At 46.4% G+C, this 14,913-nt stretch overlaps 3 protein-coding genes across 4 annotated transcripts in view; 1 reads left to right on the forward strand and 2 right to left on the reverse strand.

Moving 5' to 3' along the window:
* LOC125722253 (cytohesin-2-like) overlaps window positions 1-14,913 on the reverse strand; it is a 240,366-nt gene that overhangs the window by 224,685 nt on the left and 768 nt on the right. The window lies entirely within an intron of this gene.
* Window positions 1-14,913, reverse strand: part of LOC125722235 (NACHT, LRR and PYD domains-containing protein 12-like) — a 142,790-nt gene that overhangs the window by 27,937 nt on the left and 99,940 nt on the right. The gene's annotated exons all lie outside the window — the stretch shown is intronic.
* Window positions 1-14,913, forward strand: part of LOC125722251 (uncharacterized) — a 181,044-nt gene that overhangs the window by 14,855 nt on the left and 151,276 nt on the right. The window lies entirely within an intron of this gene.

The following is a 14,913-nucleotide window of genomic DNA, read 5'->3' on the forward strand; positions in this document are numbered from 1 at the left end:
ACGACGACATGGGGAGAACATGCAGTAATGGGGGTTCAAATCCCCAGACAGCGCCACCCACTGGGCCACATAGCATTTCATTTATCTGCAAATGTATATTTAAACCTTTGAGGTCCATCTCAGGCTCTTTGCAAGCAGAGATCAGGTCACTGAAATCTGAAGCAGTGTGTTACTAATCTTACTAAAGCATGACAGAAGTGCTCACTTCTTTAATATTTATTCTGTGATCAAAGCATTGACTGCAAAAAACAAGGAGACCATAACATCTCTAAAAGGTGAAAACCCTAAATGTCAAGCGCCCCCTACTGGCTGGCTGCAGTACCATTATTAGCACCACCCATCCCCATGTCTTTCAGTGGTAAGAGGCGATTTTCCACATCACTTTCACTTTGCACCCCCCCCCCCCCCCCCCCCCTTAAAGAGGGTTCTTTGTTTCTACTGTGCAAAATAAGTAAGTAAGTAATACTTTAAGGTATTTTGTGTCATTAATGTATGATTTAAATGCAGGTAGTTTTATTACAGTCAGCTTTTATTCACAGTGAGTAGCTTGTCATCATGAAGAGGAAGTGTGACAATCGTGAGTTTTTGGGCAACCACAGAAAAGCAGGAAAGTAGAGACAGTGAGATAATTAGAGCCAGTCAGATGATAGACGTATACAGTATGTGAGTCAAGGGTTCTTCATATATTAATCATTCCCATTCAGATAACAAATCCTGAGAGATCCATTCCTGAGCATCATGCCAAGAAACACCACTTGTTTACTGATAACTGCTTTCATGTAAATTCTGCTGTGCTGAGAGTAAAGATGAAGAGGGAGAGACAGCAAGAGGCTGCTGACGGCAGAAAATGCAGGTGACATGGAGGGGAGTGGGGCGGCATGGTGGTGCAGTGGTTAGCACTGTCGCCTCACACCTCTGGGACCTGGGTTCGAGTCTCCGCCTGGGTCACATGTGTGCGGAGTTTGCATGTTCTCCCCATGTCGTCGTGGGGTTTCCTCCGGGTACTCCGGTTTCCCCCCACAGTCCAAAAACATGCTGAGGCTAATTGGAGTTGCTGGATTGCCCATAGGTGTGCATGTGTGAGTGAATGGTGTGTGAGTGTGCCCTGCGATGGGCTGGCCCCTCATCCTGGGTTGTTCCCTGCCTCGTGCCCATTGATTCCGGGATAGGCTCCGGACCCCCCGCGACCCAATAGGATAAGCGGTTTGGAAAATGGATGGATGGATGGAGGGGAGTGAGAAAAGGAGCAAATATTGATGGTTAAGAGTGAATAATGACGTCACAGCAGCCTGATCCTGATGTTAGTTTAATATGCTTCTTAGTTTGGCCTGTGGTGTGTATTTCAGATACAGCATTTAAGCAGGGAGACTGAGTGTGAGACAGAGACAGTGACAGAGAGAGAGAGAGAGAGAGAAATAGAGCAGACAGGCAGGTGAAGATGAAGGTGTATTAGGGAGGAGGGGAGAGGAGCTTGGACCTTCACCAAATCAGCCAAATGTAAATGTCACGTCTATCAAACAGGAGACTCTGCTTTCAGGAGAAATGGTTTAAAGATCACACTGGGCTCCATTACAGCCCCCCCTCATCTTAAGGGGGGTTCTTTGTTTCTACTGTGCAAAATAATTTGTAACACAAATGTCTAAACTGGCATGAAAGACACATTCAGCTCTTGTGAAGACTGGCATGTGAAACTGGAAAAGGCACTGTGGAAATTCAGTGCACATAAAGACAGGCAGTGCCACAGATTAGCACTGATGACATGGATTCAGAAGATCAATCCTGTTAATATTCAACCTTCAGATGAGCTGGAAAGAGCAGCAGCAAGTGAGGAAAAATCTTCTGAAGTTAAGTACTTGGCACGGCAAGGCCTGGCTTTTCGAGGTGTTGGTAAGGAGAGTGGGAATTCTGATCCTTCCTGATCCTTTTGGTTTTGATGTGTGTGTTGTAATAAACCCTATTTTTCCACCCGTGTCATGCACTGCCGCAACCAGAAGAGGGCAGAAGATATGGCACAAAAACAAAGGAAGAAGCCTAACTTTAAAAAAACTTCAAAAAACATCAAGACTCATCCAGCATGGGGTGGTGGGTTAACGAATAACACAAACAATCAAAGAATAAGCAAACAAATGAGAGAAAAGATGCAGAGATGACTGAGAAGCAGGGGATGACTGGAGAAAAGACGACAGGACCAGAAGACAGGAGGGATACAGGGAGAGCGGAGAAGACAGTATAACTGAAGAATGGGAGAAGAGGAGAGACCGCAGAGGAAGGAGAACATAGATGACTGGAGGGGAGGGAATATAGGAGCAACAGAGAGAAGGAGGAAGGGCTGCGGAGGAGAAGACAGGATAAGAGGGGAAAATGTGAGCAGAGAAGAACAAACACCCCCACTGCCCAGCAAAGTGCACTTGTAAGTAAACCACAATTTTAGCCTTGGGCTCAATATCTGGACTTGTCTCTGTGTAGCAATGCATAGAATCCCTGACACTGGTTATGACTGTACTGTATTAGTCCTAAACCTGCCATTATAGTGTAAGAAGAAAAGATTTTTTTTTTTAATAAATAATTTTAAAAAAAGGTAGAGCGATGTAGCCCCCGGAGAAGTCCCCCCCCCCCCCCCCCAAAAGCCCTGTTTGTTCCCTTCTAGCTACCAGATGAAACTCACAATGCACCCCAACGCCACCTAACTTCTCTTCCACATGATGCACCTTATTTACCCTTTGAATCCTGTCTATTATTGAGCGTTTTTCTATCCATTTGATTATCAGCTTATTACACTGTATGTACATTAGTCAGCCATTTTCCGGACAGTCTGGGCTACTCAGATGTGTCATAATTCGATTTGTAAATGCTGACAGTCTTGATATTATCCTTCTTATTAGGAAAAACTACTTCTGCATATAGATATTTCTCAATTTTTAGTCTCATCTAATATAAAAATTGGCAGATAGTACAAATATAATCTTATAAATGCTGAGATTAGAGTATCTGCGATGCAGGAATGCAGGGGTTTCATTGGGGCCCTTTCTATGGCTTAGTACTGTGAAGGAGTACATGGTTAGTGCCAGGCGCAAATGAATATCTTTGATTTTGCATCCATTTGGTAACTTGTTGAAGTTGTCTGATAGTCAGTAATACATGGTTTAATTAATATGATTCTTTATTTACTACTTTATAACATCTGAAAGAAACTGAAATAGGAAAGCTTATTTTAATTTACGGTCCACTGGATGAACACAGACATTACAGACGGTTTTAGAGTCTAATGCTGAATGTTTTTTGCTATCATTTTTCTGCCTGCATATGCTATGATTGGTGCAGTGAAATTTGAGAATGTGTTTGTGGTCCGTATCATAGCCTCAGACAACAAACCAACGCTGTAGCGTGTCACTGTGTTTACATGTGAGAGGGGTTCCAGTTACATAATGGACCCGTTCTAATTGTTTTGACGGAGCTCGACAAACCTAAAAAATAAATGCTGGTTTTATCAAAAACTATGTCATATAGCTATATTCCAGATTTATTACAGCCAAACACATCTCGGAGCTCCGAGGAACCTCCTTCTCCTTATATTTCCCTCTATCCCACTCTTCTCATCCCTCCATCCCTCAAATACTGTGTAATGATGATATGTGTGCATGTGGAGGGTGAGGGATGGGCGTGGAAGGTAATAGTTAATTAAGTGGCTACACCTGGGTTGTGAGGGATCTGGGGTTAATAGAGGGAGTGGGAGGCGCGTTAGGGAGATTTGGTCTGGTAGGCACCGTACGCGTTGGGTCCCGGGGGGAGGTGCCGCTCGCATGCCGTTTAGGGCTGCCGGCAGTGAAGCCAGAGAGTGGGCGGTAGGGACAGTTCCCGGTGCGGTAGGGCGAGGACAGTCAGGACAGTGGGGGTAGGAGGCTATGACCACTGCTTAGACGGGGTGGTTGATAGACGGGAGTAGCGGCACCTTCATAGGGAGGGACGTTCTAGGTGACGGACCGGTGTGATTATTCCTTCCCCGGGGGAGGGTCCGGATCCCCGGGGGGGGAGGGGGTGTTATGTTTTAATTATGTCTTTATTGTGTGAGTGTTTCGTGTGGTTTAAATGCGCAGTGTAACCACTTAGGGTCGGGACAGGACTATATACAGTAGGTGGTTCTGGTCCCGTAACGCTTGCCTGTGCCCGAAGTGTGGGGATTACTGTGCATTGCAGTGCTATTGGTGTGCCGTGCCCTAATGGGGATGTTGTGTGGTGCGGGATTTACTGTGCGGTAGCGTGGGTTAACACACGCTTAAAAAGGGGTGGTGTGCTACGGGGAGAAAGCGGGACCGAACTCTTTGTGAATCCAGATCCGACCCAACGGGTCGCTGCATGAATTGTACTGAATAAAAGTATCTTTGTACTTTTAGCTGCAGTCTGGTGGTGATCTGTTCTCCTTTCACAGCCTCTGACGCTAGTTTAGGTTAGTTGCACTGGTGGCAGCGGTGGGATCATTTCTTTCCTTTGTGGTTTTCCCGTTTAGAAATCTAGAATCAGCTTTAACATGTCGGAGGCCGAGGATAGTGTACAATCTCCTAATTATGAGGGCGCTGATTGTCCTGTTACGTCTAGAGAGTGTTTTCTCAATCTCCCGGTGGCCCCGCCTGCTCACCCAATATTTATACCGGAAACTTTTAATGGTGTGGGGCGTGAGTGGTCTGACTGGTCGGAACAATTTGATCTGGCGGCTGAGGTAAACAGGTGAGATGAGTCTCTGAAAATTAAGTTTATGTCTTTGCTATTGTGTGGCCGTGCTAGGGAGATGCTAACTACATCAAAAACCAAATGAATTAAAAAACGCGGAAAATAATGTTGAAATGAAAATATATTTTTTGACAGCGATCGACGACCTGTAATATTTTTGACGATGTCGCTGCTATATCGCTATTTGTTACTGGAAAAGCTACAGCGTTTTAAAAGTATTTGCTCTACCGATAAGCTACTGAAAGAAGTAAAGTTAGTAGCGTCGATTATTTTAGTTAGCTACTCCACAACACTGGACATAAAAATAACTGAACAATGTTTACATTTTCATAATTTAAGCCCTCTCAACAGAAGCACTTTAATGAGAATATTTGAAAAATTAACTGATAACATATCAGTTATCTATATTTTTTTAATTTACTTTGAAAACAGACTCAAATTAAGCCTATACGAAAAATTCAGAAGCCTATACAGTCTCAAATGAAGCCTGTTGCGTTTTTATACAATCGGTCTTGGATTCCGCTTAACGTCACGCCCGAAGCTCACACTTTGATTGCAAACGGGAAGAAACATAACTATTGTCACGTACATCGGCGGATGTCATCAATTAAGCCTGCATACTGGAGACTACAAAGGGACAGCACACGCAAAGGGGGTTGCGAAGTATTGCCAATGTTTCATTGCTATATCGAGCGCTTGCTTGTCCAGTGTCATTCCCTCGTTCCTTACCTTGCCTGCCTTCCTTTCCCAGAGCAGCCCTCGTCCCTGAACCTCCCGTCCTGCCTTCCCTGCCAGCCCCAGGATCTCTCGTCTCCCCTTCCCTTCGTCTCCATGTCCTGTGCCTGCCTGTTGGACTGGATCTCCCCGGCTACCGAATCTACCTTCTGTCCCCGACCATTCTTCTTGCCTGGCCCATTGAAAGCCTGTTACCTGCTCGATCTAATAAAGATCGCTCTGTTCCGCATTCCTGGGTCCGCGTTTCCCTGCCGAGGGTGTCCTAACAATTATGTCTCCAGTAATAATTTTCTGCTAATAGCATTAATTCTCTTATTTCGGTATCGGTGTACTGCATGTACATGTTATCACCATCAAAGAAAAAAACGCGTTATGACTTATCAGTCATTATTATTGTTTTTGTCGTTTATTTAATCGTGTAGCAATACTGCCACTTGTCATATTATTAATTGCGTATTTATATAATATTAACCAATGACCAATCTCTGTATCTTACTAGCATCTTTTGCGCATTTGTCTTTGTATCAGCCGTAGCGGTCTGCAGGGGGAATCGCAGAAGCTGGAGTTTCTTAGAGCGCTGCATGGGTTTGGACAAACATTAGGTATTGGTAATATTACTGGACAAAAATATATCGTTATTGGTGTCCACCAAAGTTTCCAGCACTAGCTACAAGAAATGAGATTGAATGCATTTGCTCGTTTTTATTTGTATTTATTTTTTAAAAAGTTTCTTACATTATATCCGTGCTTTTTAAAGGTTATATCTCAATTTTTCAAAAGTAAACACAAAAAGGATGACACTTAATGCCCCCTCCCTGCCCCCACCCTATTTAGAACGTTAGCGTTCCATTACGTAAAAAATGCAGTACTACGTCATGATGCACCGCTTATAAATAATCTGTTTGATAAGGGAGAAGCAAACACAAACGATTCGTGAGTGCATCGTACGTGTTGTAAGAGCAAGTGAAGCTGAAAGACATTGACAGTGAAGGTAAGGCCTCCCCTTCAAAATGTATACTTCACTTAGATCAAAGGTCTTAAACTAAAAAAAAACGCTGTGATATGCTAAACTACCGACCGCAAAACGTGCAGACTGGCGGGTGTCAATTGCGCTGGAATGACATTACATGGTTTTAATTTTTCTCTGATATCGGCCGGCCATATACAGTAATTTGTTTGAGACCCCTGAATTTAAATAATTATTTTTTATAACGATGGTGGCCTATATAATGTGCCGATTTACTTGTGAAGTTGTTCAGCTGGTTGACATGGCATTGATTACTGCTTTTTAAGAAAGTGCATGTAGTCTCACACTGTAGAAGTCCATTGCTCAGTTGTCAGCATGCTCAGCGTGTCGCCTGTGATGTGTCCTGCACAGCAGCAGGCTACATTGCGTTTAATGGACTAATACTTCTTCAACCCATTAAATGATTCCTTTCTCTCTCCCTGCCAGTGATGGCACCCTCTATTAATCTCTTCACCTTCCTCGTCCTGTCCCTGGTGGGGGGCAGCTCTTCATGGGACGAAGCTTCGCCTTGCGGATCCGGCTCCATCCTGACAAGGCCCTACACGGCCTTGTGTGAGCTGGATGCGGTGTGCGGCTTGGTGGTGGTGGTGGCGGCAGCGGCGGCGGCCCTCGCCTCGCTGATCCTGCTCCTGGTGGTACTGTGTCGCCTGCGGAAGATCACAGAGGCTGAGGAGCGCAGCGGGGTGGCGCCGCTACTCCTGCTGCTCGCAGCCATATTTGGGCTCTGTGGCCTCAGCCTGGGATACATCGCTGAGCACCAAGGGAGCCTCTGCTTCGCCCGGCGTGTCCTGAGGGGGGTGTTGCTTGCTGTCTGCAACACCTGCCTAGTGTTCCAGGGTCTGCGACTGTGCCGGTTGGGACAAGGTGCTCATAGCCCCAGCACAGGTCAACTGATGGGGCTGGCGGTGGCCTTGGCCGTGTTGGATCCGGAGTGGATCCTTCTAGCCACGATGTCCACGTGCCAGCCAGCCTGTGATTACCAGCCGCTGGACTTTGCGCTGGCCACCACTTATGTGCTGGTCCTGCTCCTGGCAGCACTGGTGGGGGCGGCCTGCAGTCTGTGGAGGCAGCAGCCACGGTGGAGGTGCAGGACCGCGTGGCTGCTTATCACCTGCCTGGCCTCAGTCCTGCTGTGGGTGGCCTGGATCACCTTCTGCCTGTATGGCAACGCGGCGCTTGGCCTGTCCCCAACATGGGACAACCGGGTACAGGCAGTGGTGCTGCTGGCACAGGCATGGCTGCTCATACTGCTGCACGCTGCTCCTGAGGTCCACGCCACCTTACGGCCCCCGTCCCGCATGAGAGAGGCCAATTTAGAGGAGGGCCTTTCTCACCTGTAGTTTGGAGCAAACCGGGACTTCGTGTTCAGTGACAACAACTCAGGTATGGTACTTTGTTTTCGCTTCTTTGACCTACTCTGTGACTCTGTGTGTACTTGAGAGAGAGCATAGCCCTCGCTCTTTCCTCACATGGAGCCCCTACTGGAAGTCTGTGGAACAGCAGCATATAAACAAGGTCTATGGACCTTTCCCTGTAACTCAGATCTCACTTGAGCAGAGCTTAGGTACCATGGCTGCATGTGCCCCCCCCCCCCCCCCAACAATCCCAAAAAAAAATGTGAAGTATGACTACTGCACTGCTGAAGGATGTTTACATGATCAATATCTGTCTCTCTCCTGCAGGTGTCCTCCCCAGCCCCCAGGAAACATTACATTTTAAATAAATAATATATATATCATCATCTCTGGAAGTGGTGTGTTTTTTTAGGGTTAAAAAGTTGAGAAACATTCAATGGTCATCATCATACCATATATCAGTAGCCCAGCCACTGGTCAGTTCCTTCACTCTACTGTTACAGACTTTCATGAAAACATTTTTTAAATGTGGGTGTTTTACCTGTGTGATATGCTTCCCTTTTGTACTGGACATAAAATAGAATTTAATTTTTACATTACATTACTCATACAACAGGTGACATGGTGGTGCAGTGGTTAGCACTGTTGCCTCACACCTCTGGGACCCGGATTCGAGTCTCCGCCTGGGTCACATGTGTGTGGAGTTTGCATGTTCTCCCCATGTCGTCGTGGGGTTTCCTCCGGGTACTCCGGTTTCCCCCCACAGCCCAAAAACATGCTGAGGCTAATTGGAGTTGGTAAATTGCCCGACTGGTATGTGAATGTGCCCTGCGATGGGCTGGTCCCACATCCTGGGTTGTTCCTTGCCTCGTGCCCATTGCTTCCGGGATAGGCTCCGGACCCCCCGCGACCCAGTAGGATAAGCGGTTTGGAAAATGGATGGATGGATGGATGGATTACTCATACAAACACACACATCTGTAGGTTCTCAACTCTAGGTTTATATCAAACACATTAAAGCCAAACAAATGCAAAAAGTCCATGTATCGTTTGTCCTTGGGTTTTCCAGTCCAAAACGAAATCAGGAAAACTAAACAACAGCAACGTTTTTTGGTTTTTCTGTCAGAAGGGGAAAAAGCGAAAAGCAGAAAACAAAAAATCAGGCTTCATATTTTATCCTAAAATGTAGAAAATATTACAAAAATACACCATTCTAAGGGTGGGTGTTTCCAAGCTTATGACTGGGACTGTTAATGTTGTAAAATTAAGATAAAGTTCACATTAGGCTGTATCTTACATCTCTGGTATCTGTTAGATCTGAATTTACTCATAGAAAAGAAACAAAAAAAGGTGATTTTACGGTTTTCCCATTTGGTTTTAAAACAGAAAAACAACAAATTTATTTTTGTATGACGCGTTATCCCAACAATACATTGTCTCAAAGCGCTTTACAGCATCCCCACCCAAAGCCCCCAGTGAGTAAGACATAGGTGACAGTGGCAAGGAAAAACTCTCTAGAAGGAAGAAACCTTGGGAGGGACCAGACTCAAAGGGGGAGCCCAACCTCCAGGGGCCGGCAGGGAGAGTCGAATAGAAGAGATGGCTAAGTGCCAAGTCACATTGTCCAAATCATAGGATTTGAGGCACAACCGGGGAGCAGGGAGGTGATGACAAGCCCGTGCCGACTCTCCTTCCAATCGCCAGGCAACCAGAAGTAATTAGGCAGCGGGTCATACATGGAAGATGGCACAGGCAGAACGCGAGCTGGATGCAAGGACGTCATGGGTACATGTCACATGTAGCAGGGTGTGCTGAAAATCTTGATAGATTGAGGTCTCCAGGCAGCACACCCCAGGAGGAGTTGGGGAAATAAAATGTGCAATTAGTCAAAGTATAGGGGAGACTATAGGCAGTGCTAACAGTTAGGTGAGTGCAATATGAAGTGCAAAGTGCAAGCTCCGGCAGATATGGCAATGGCAGCATAAGTAGGAGGGAGAGGCAAGTGGGAATGCAGGCATGGGGAGTCCCTGAAATGTCAGCACTCCAGTTCCACAAGGGATGGTGAAGCTAGAGTGACAGCGCTGACAGTTCAGTTTATCTAAAGCCAATGGCATCGAACGCCACCCAGCTCTACACCTCACACTGTAGGTCTGACTGGTGGCAGCGGTGGGATCATTTCTTTCCTTTGTGGTTTTCCCGTTTAGAAACCTAGAATTAGCTTTAACATATCGGAGGTGGAGGATAGTGTACAATCTCCTAATTATGAGGGCGCTGATTGTCCTGTTATACGTGTAGAGAGTGTTTTCTCAATCTCCCGGTGGCCCCCCCTGCTCACCCAATATTTATACCGGAAACTTTTAATGGTGTGGGGCGTGAGTGGTCTGACTGGTCGGAATAATTTTATTCGCCTGAGGTAAACAGGTGGGATGAGTCTCTGAAAATTAAGTTTAAGTCTTTGCTGGTGTCTGGCCGTGCTAGAGAGATGTATAGTGGGATGCCGAGTGAGGCTAAAACTAATTATGGGTTGTTAAAAGCGGCTATTGCAAGGTGTTTTGAACCTGGTGATAGTAGTGATTGGAATAGAGCTAGTTTTTCGGCATCTAGCCAGTGTAATATAATGATGGGGGGATGAGGGTAGGTACCTTGCATACGGGTATTGAGGTGAGTCGGAAAGCAGAGAATGTAGACCTGGGTGAGGATGAGGAGGATTCTGTTGTGCCCTGGACAGTCGATAGGCTTGTAACATATTTTGATTGCACCAGAAGGGGTTTGCCTCATCTGATATGACTGGTATTTATACCGCGTTGCAGAAGAATTTGTCTGTATTTAGTGCCGGAGAGGGAGATTTGGGGAGAACTCGCCTGATGTTGTATAACATTGATACTGGTGAGGCGAAGCCGGTAAAGTTGCCTCCCCGCCGTGTCCCCCTCCATTTGCAGGAGGAAGTATCTGGTCACTTAAAGCAGATGCTGGAGAATAACATCATTCAGCCCTCGAATAGCCCTTGGGCAGCGCCGGTGGTTCTGGTACGGAAGCGAGATGGTGGCCTTCGGTTTTGCGTTGATTATCGCAAATTGAATGATGTTACCCGTAAAGACACGTACCCCTTACCCCGAATTGATGATGCGTTGGGTAGTTTGAGCAAGGCTTGCTGGTTTTCTACATTGGATTTAGCCAGTGGGTACTGGCAAGTCGAGGTGGATCCAAAAGATAAGCATAAGACGGCGTTTATCACTCGTCAGGCCTTTTCCAATTTAATGTGCTGAGTTTTGGCCTGTGTAACAGTCTGAGAACTTTTCAACGTCTCATGGATTTAGAGTTGGCGAGTCTTCAGTGGACTACTTGTTTGGTGTACTTAGACGATACAATAATATTTGGCCGTACCTTTCAAGAACATCTGGACCATGTGGATGAGGTTATAACGAAATTGCGTCAGGCTAATCTGAAGGTTAAACCGGCGAACTGTAACTTGTTTGCCACAGAAGTGCAGTATTTGGGCCATATAATATCGGCTAGGGGTGTGAAAGCTGATCCGGCTAAAGTGGAAGCTGTGCGCCAGTGGGAGCAGTGAAACGTCATCAGGCAAGAGCTTCGGGTAAGCAGAAGCAAGCGTATGACTTTAGAGCGCAAGTCAAGTACTATTCAGAGGGGGAACTGGTATGGGTTTGGAGGAAGGCTAGAAGACGGGGGTTATGTCCAAAGTTACAGAGGAGGTTTAAGGGTCCATATAAGGTGGTGGAAAGGATAACGGAGGTATTGTATCGAGTGGTACCAGTGGAAGGGGGAAGTGAGGTGGTGGTGCATTTTAATCGACTTAAACCATTTCTCTCTACTGTAACAGAGGCTGCCAATCAGGAGGGCAGAGACCAAGTGATGCCTGTTGGTACCCTGCCTGAGCTAAGAGATTCCCCCCCTGGTGGTGGCTATCCGCAACCACGGCCCTTAGTAGAAAAGGGTGGCGAGATGGAGGGGGGGGTGCCAGGGCTAGAAGTGTGGGCAATGGCAGCGAATCAGCCAGAAGAGGCAAGTGAAATTGGACCAGGGCAGCAGGGGGAAGGGGACCAGCCTACCTGAACCTGGCGGAGCCGAGCCCGTAAGGTCCCTCCAGAGCCACACAGCGATGGGCCTGCTGCTATGCATGGGGCCAAGGAACAAGAACGGAGGGAAGGGGCTCCAGTTCAGAAGACTCGTCTGGGACGTCAGAGGAGGCCACCAACATGGTCCAAGGACTATGAAATGTTGTGACTCAAGGACGAGTCTGCCCTAAGGGTGGGGGAGAGTAATGATGATGTGTGGGGTGTGAGGGATGGGCGTGGAAGGTAATAGTTAATTAAGTGGCCACACCTGGGTTGTGAGGGATCTGGGGTTAAGAGAGGGAGTGGGAGGCGCGTTAGGGAGATTTGGTCTGGTAGGCACCGTACGGGTGGGGTCCGGGAGGGAGGTGCCGCTCGTATGCCGTTTAGGGCTGCTGGCTGTGAAGCCAGAGAGTGGGCTGTAGGGACAGTTCCCGGTGCGGTAGGGCGAGGGCAGTCAGGACAGTGGGGGTAGGAGGCTATGACCACTGCTTAGACGGGGTGGTTGATAGACGGGAGTAGCGGCACCCTCATAGGGACGGATTGGCGGTGGGGGGGGGGAATTCCCTTTCCGTGGGACGTTCTAGGTGACGGACCAGTGTGATTGTTCCTTCCCCGGGGGAGGGTCCTGATCCCTGGGGGGGAGGGGGCGTTCTGTTTTAACTATGTCTTTATTGTATGTGTGTTCTGTGTGTTTTAAATGCGCAGTGTAACCGCTTAGGGTCGGGACAGGACTATAGAGGCGGTTCTGGTCCCGTAACGCTTGCCTGTGCCCGAAGTGTGGGGATTACTGTGCATTGCAGTGGTATTGGTGTGCCGTGCCCTAATGGGGATGTTGTGTGGTGCGGGATTTACTGCGTGGTAGCGTGGGTTAATAACACACGCTTAAAAAGGGGTGGTGTGCTACGGGGAGAAAGAGGGACCGAACTCTTTGTGAATCCAGATCCGACCCGATGGGTCGCTGCATGAATTGTACTGAATAAAATTATCTTTGTAATTGTAGCTGCAGTCTGGTGGTGATCTGTTCTCCGTTTACAGCCTCTGACGCTACTGTAGTTTGGGTTCGTTACAATATCAATTTGATGACTCGCATATTCCCTATAATATAGGGTCTATATTTTCTAATTTTAAGTTTTTTTAATGTTTATAACCTTAGATCTATGCAAACCATTTCGTATATATCCAACAACACAGTACAATTATGGTGGATATCTGGTTTATGACAGTAAAACAATGTACATTTTATGTACACTGAATGTAAAATTAAAGTTAATGAAAGCAAAATTATTGAAAACAGCTGTTGTGCCTTCGATTTACTAAAACACATGTTGGTACAATAAAACCATTAAAATTTTACAGATAAAGCATATGACCATCCATCCATCCATCCATCCATCCATCCATTTTCCAAACCGCTTATCCTATTGGCTCGCGGGGGGTCCGGAGCCTATCCCGGAAGCAATGGGCACGAGGCAGGGAACAACCCAGGATGGGGGGCCAGCCCATCGCAGGGCACACTCACACACCATTCACTCACACATGCACACCTACGGGCAATTTTGCAACTCCAATCAGCCTCAGCATGTTTTTGGACTGTGGGGGGGAAACCGGAGAACCCGGAGGAAACCCCACGACGACATTGGGAGAATATGCAAACTCCACACACATGTGACCCAGGCAGAGTCTCGAACCCGGTTCTCAGAGGTGCAAGGCAACAGTGCAAACCACTGCACCACCATGCTGCCCCTGCATATCACCATAAGTTTAATTTCTGTAAAAATACAGAAAAGAAACTGACCAGTTTCACTGAAGGGATTTCTTTTATTTTACAAACTGCGTAAAAATATGTTTATGCAATGTAGTTTTGATAAACCTTTACTGTCATTTAACATAAGAGGAAAAAAATAATTATACTGTAGTCAAAATGGCTGATATAAAATGGTTTAAAACTGTGAAAAAAAATTGCCTTTTTTTACAGTGTATACTTCCAGTCAGAAGGTACCACACCGGCAGATACGGATTTCTGAAATAGCAAAGTAAAAGGTCGATGAATAATATCCCTCATCTCTTTTAAAACAATAGGTAAGATGCTGTTATGATATCCTGTCTAGGGTTGGAGTGTAACAGTATTCACGGGAAAGGGGAATGGGATAAAGGGACAAACAGGGTGAGGGCAAGAAGGGAACACCAGTGGGCAAAGGGATATTTTTTGTATTTTCATTTTTTTTTCATGTATAATAACACTGAACAAATAACCCTGTGCAAAAGACTTTGGGAGTGACCACAGCCAAAATAACAAACAAAATCCCCAACTATCAAGTGCGACCCACAGCTAATCTCACCTAAGTGCAAAAGAAAAGGAAACCAAAAGACAAACACTCCACCTCACTCCCTAACCAAATAAACAGAGTCCAACACACACTTGCAAAACAAAATAGCAGTCACTCCCTATGCAGCAATACAATCACACATACATAACTTACACACAAGTCAAAGCAACGAGGGGGCTAGTGAAGACGTAAACCAAAGAAAACCAAGCAGGGAGACAGCAAGCCAAACTGAGGTCGCGGGGGGGACCGGAGCCTGTCCTTGGAACAACAGGCGTAGGCAGGAACCAACCCTGGGCAGGAGTCAACACTCTGCAGGGCGCAAACACTCACAACTCAGATTTGCCAATTAACCTACCCTGCACACTTTTGGACTGTGGGAGGAAACCGGAGCCCCTGCTGGAAGTCTTTCCCCATTCACCAGATTATATTGCCAGAAGACTGAAAATTAGATATCAAATACTAGAGTGACATAAAAACAAAAAACAAGTTTGCTTGTAATGAGACGCAAAACAGAAGATTATCTCTTTTTATATTTTGAGAAAACATTTTAACATTTATCCAACCGGTCAAATGGTTTAATACTTCATACAGCAGCATTTCTAAACTTATTCCTCAGCACACCAGACAGCTCCACATTTTTGCTCTGTCCCAGATCCCTGCATGCATGA

This window comes from Brienomyrus brachyistius, unplaced genomic scaffold, assembly GCF_023856365.1.
Source record: "Brienomyrus brachyistius isolate T26 unplaced genomic scaffold, BBRACH_0.4 scaffold37, whole genome shotgun sequence".
Lineage (NCBI taxonomy): Eukaryota > Metazoa > Chordata > Actinopteri > Osteoglossiformes > Mormyridae > Brienomyrus > Brienomyrus brachyistius.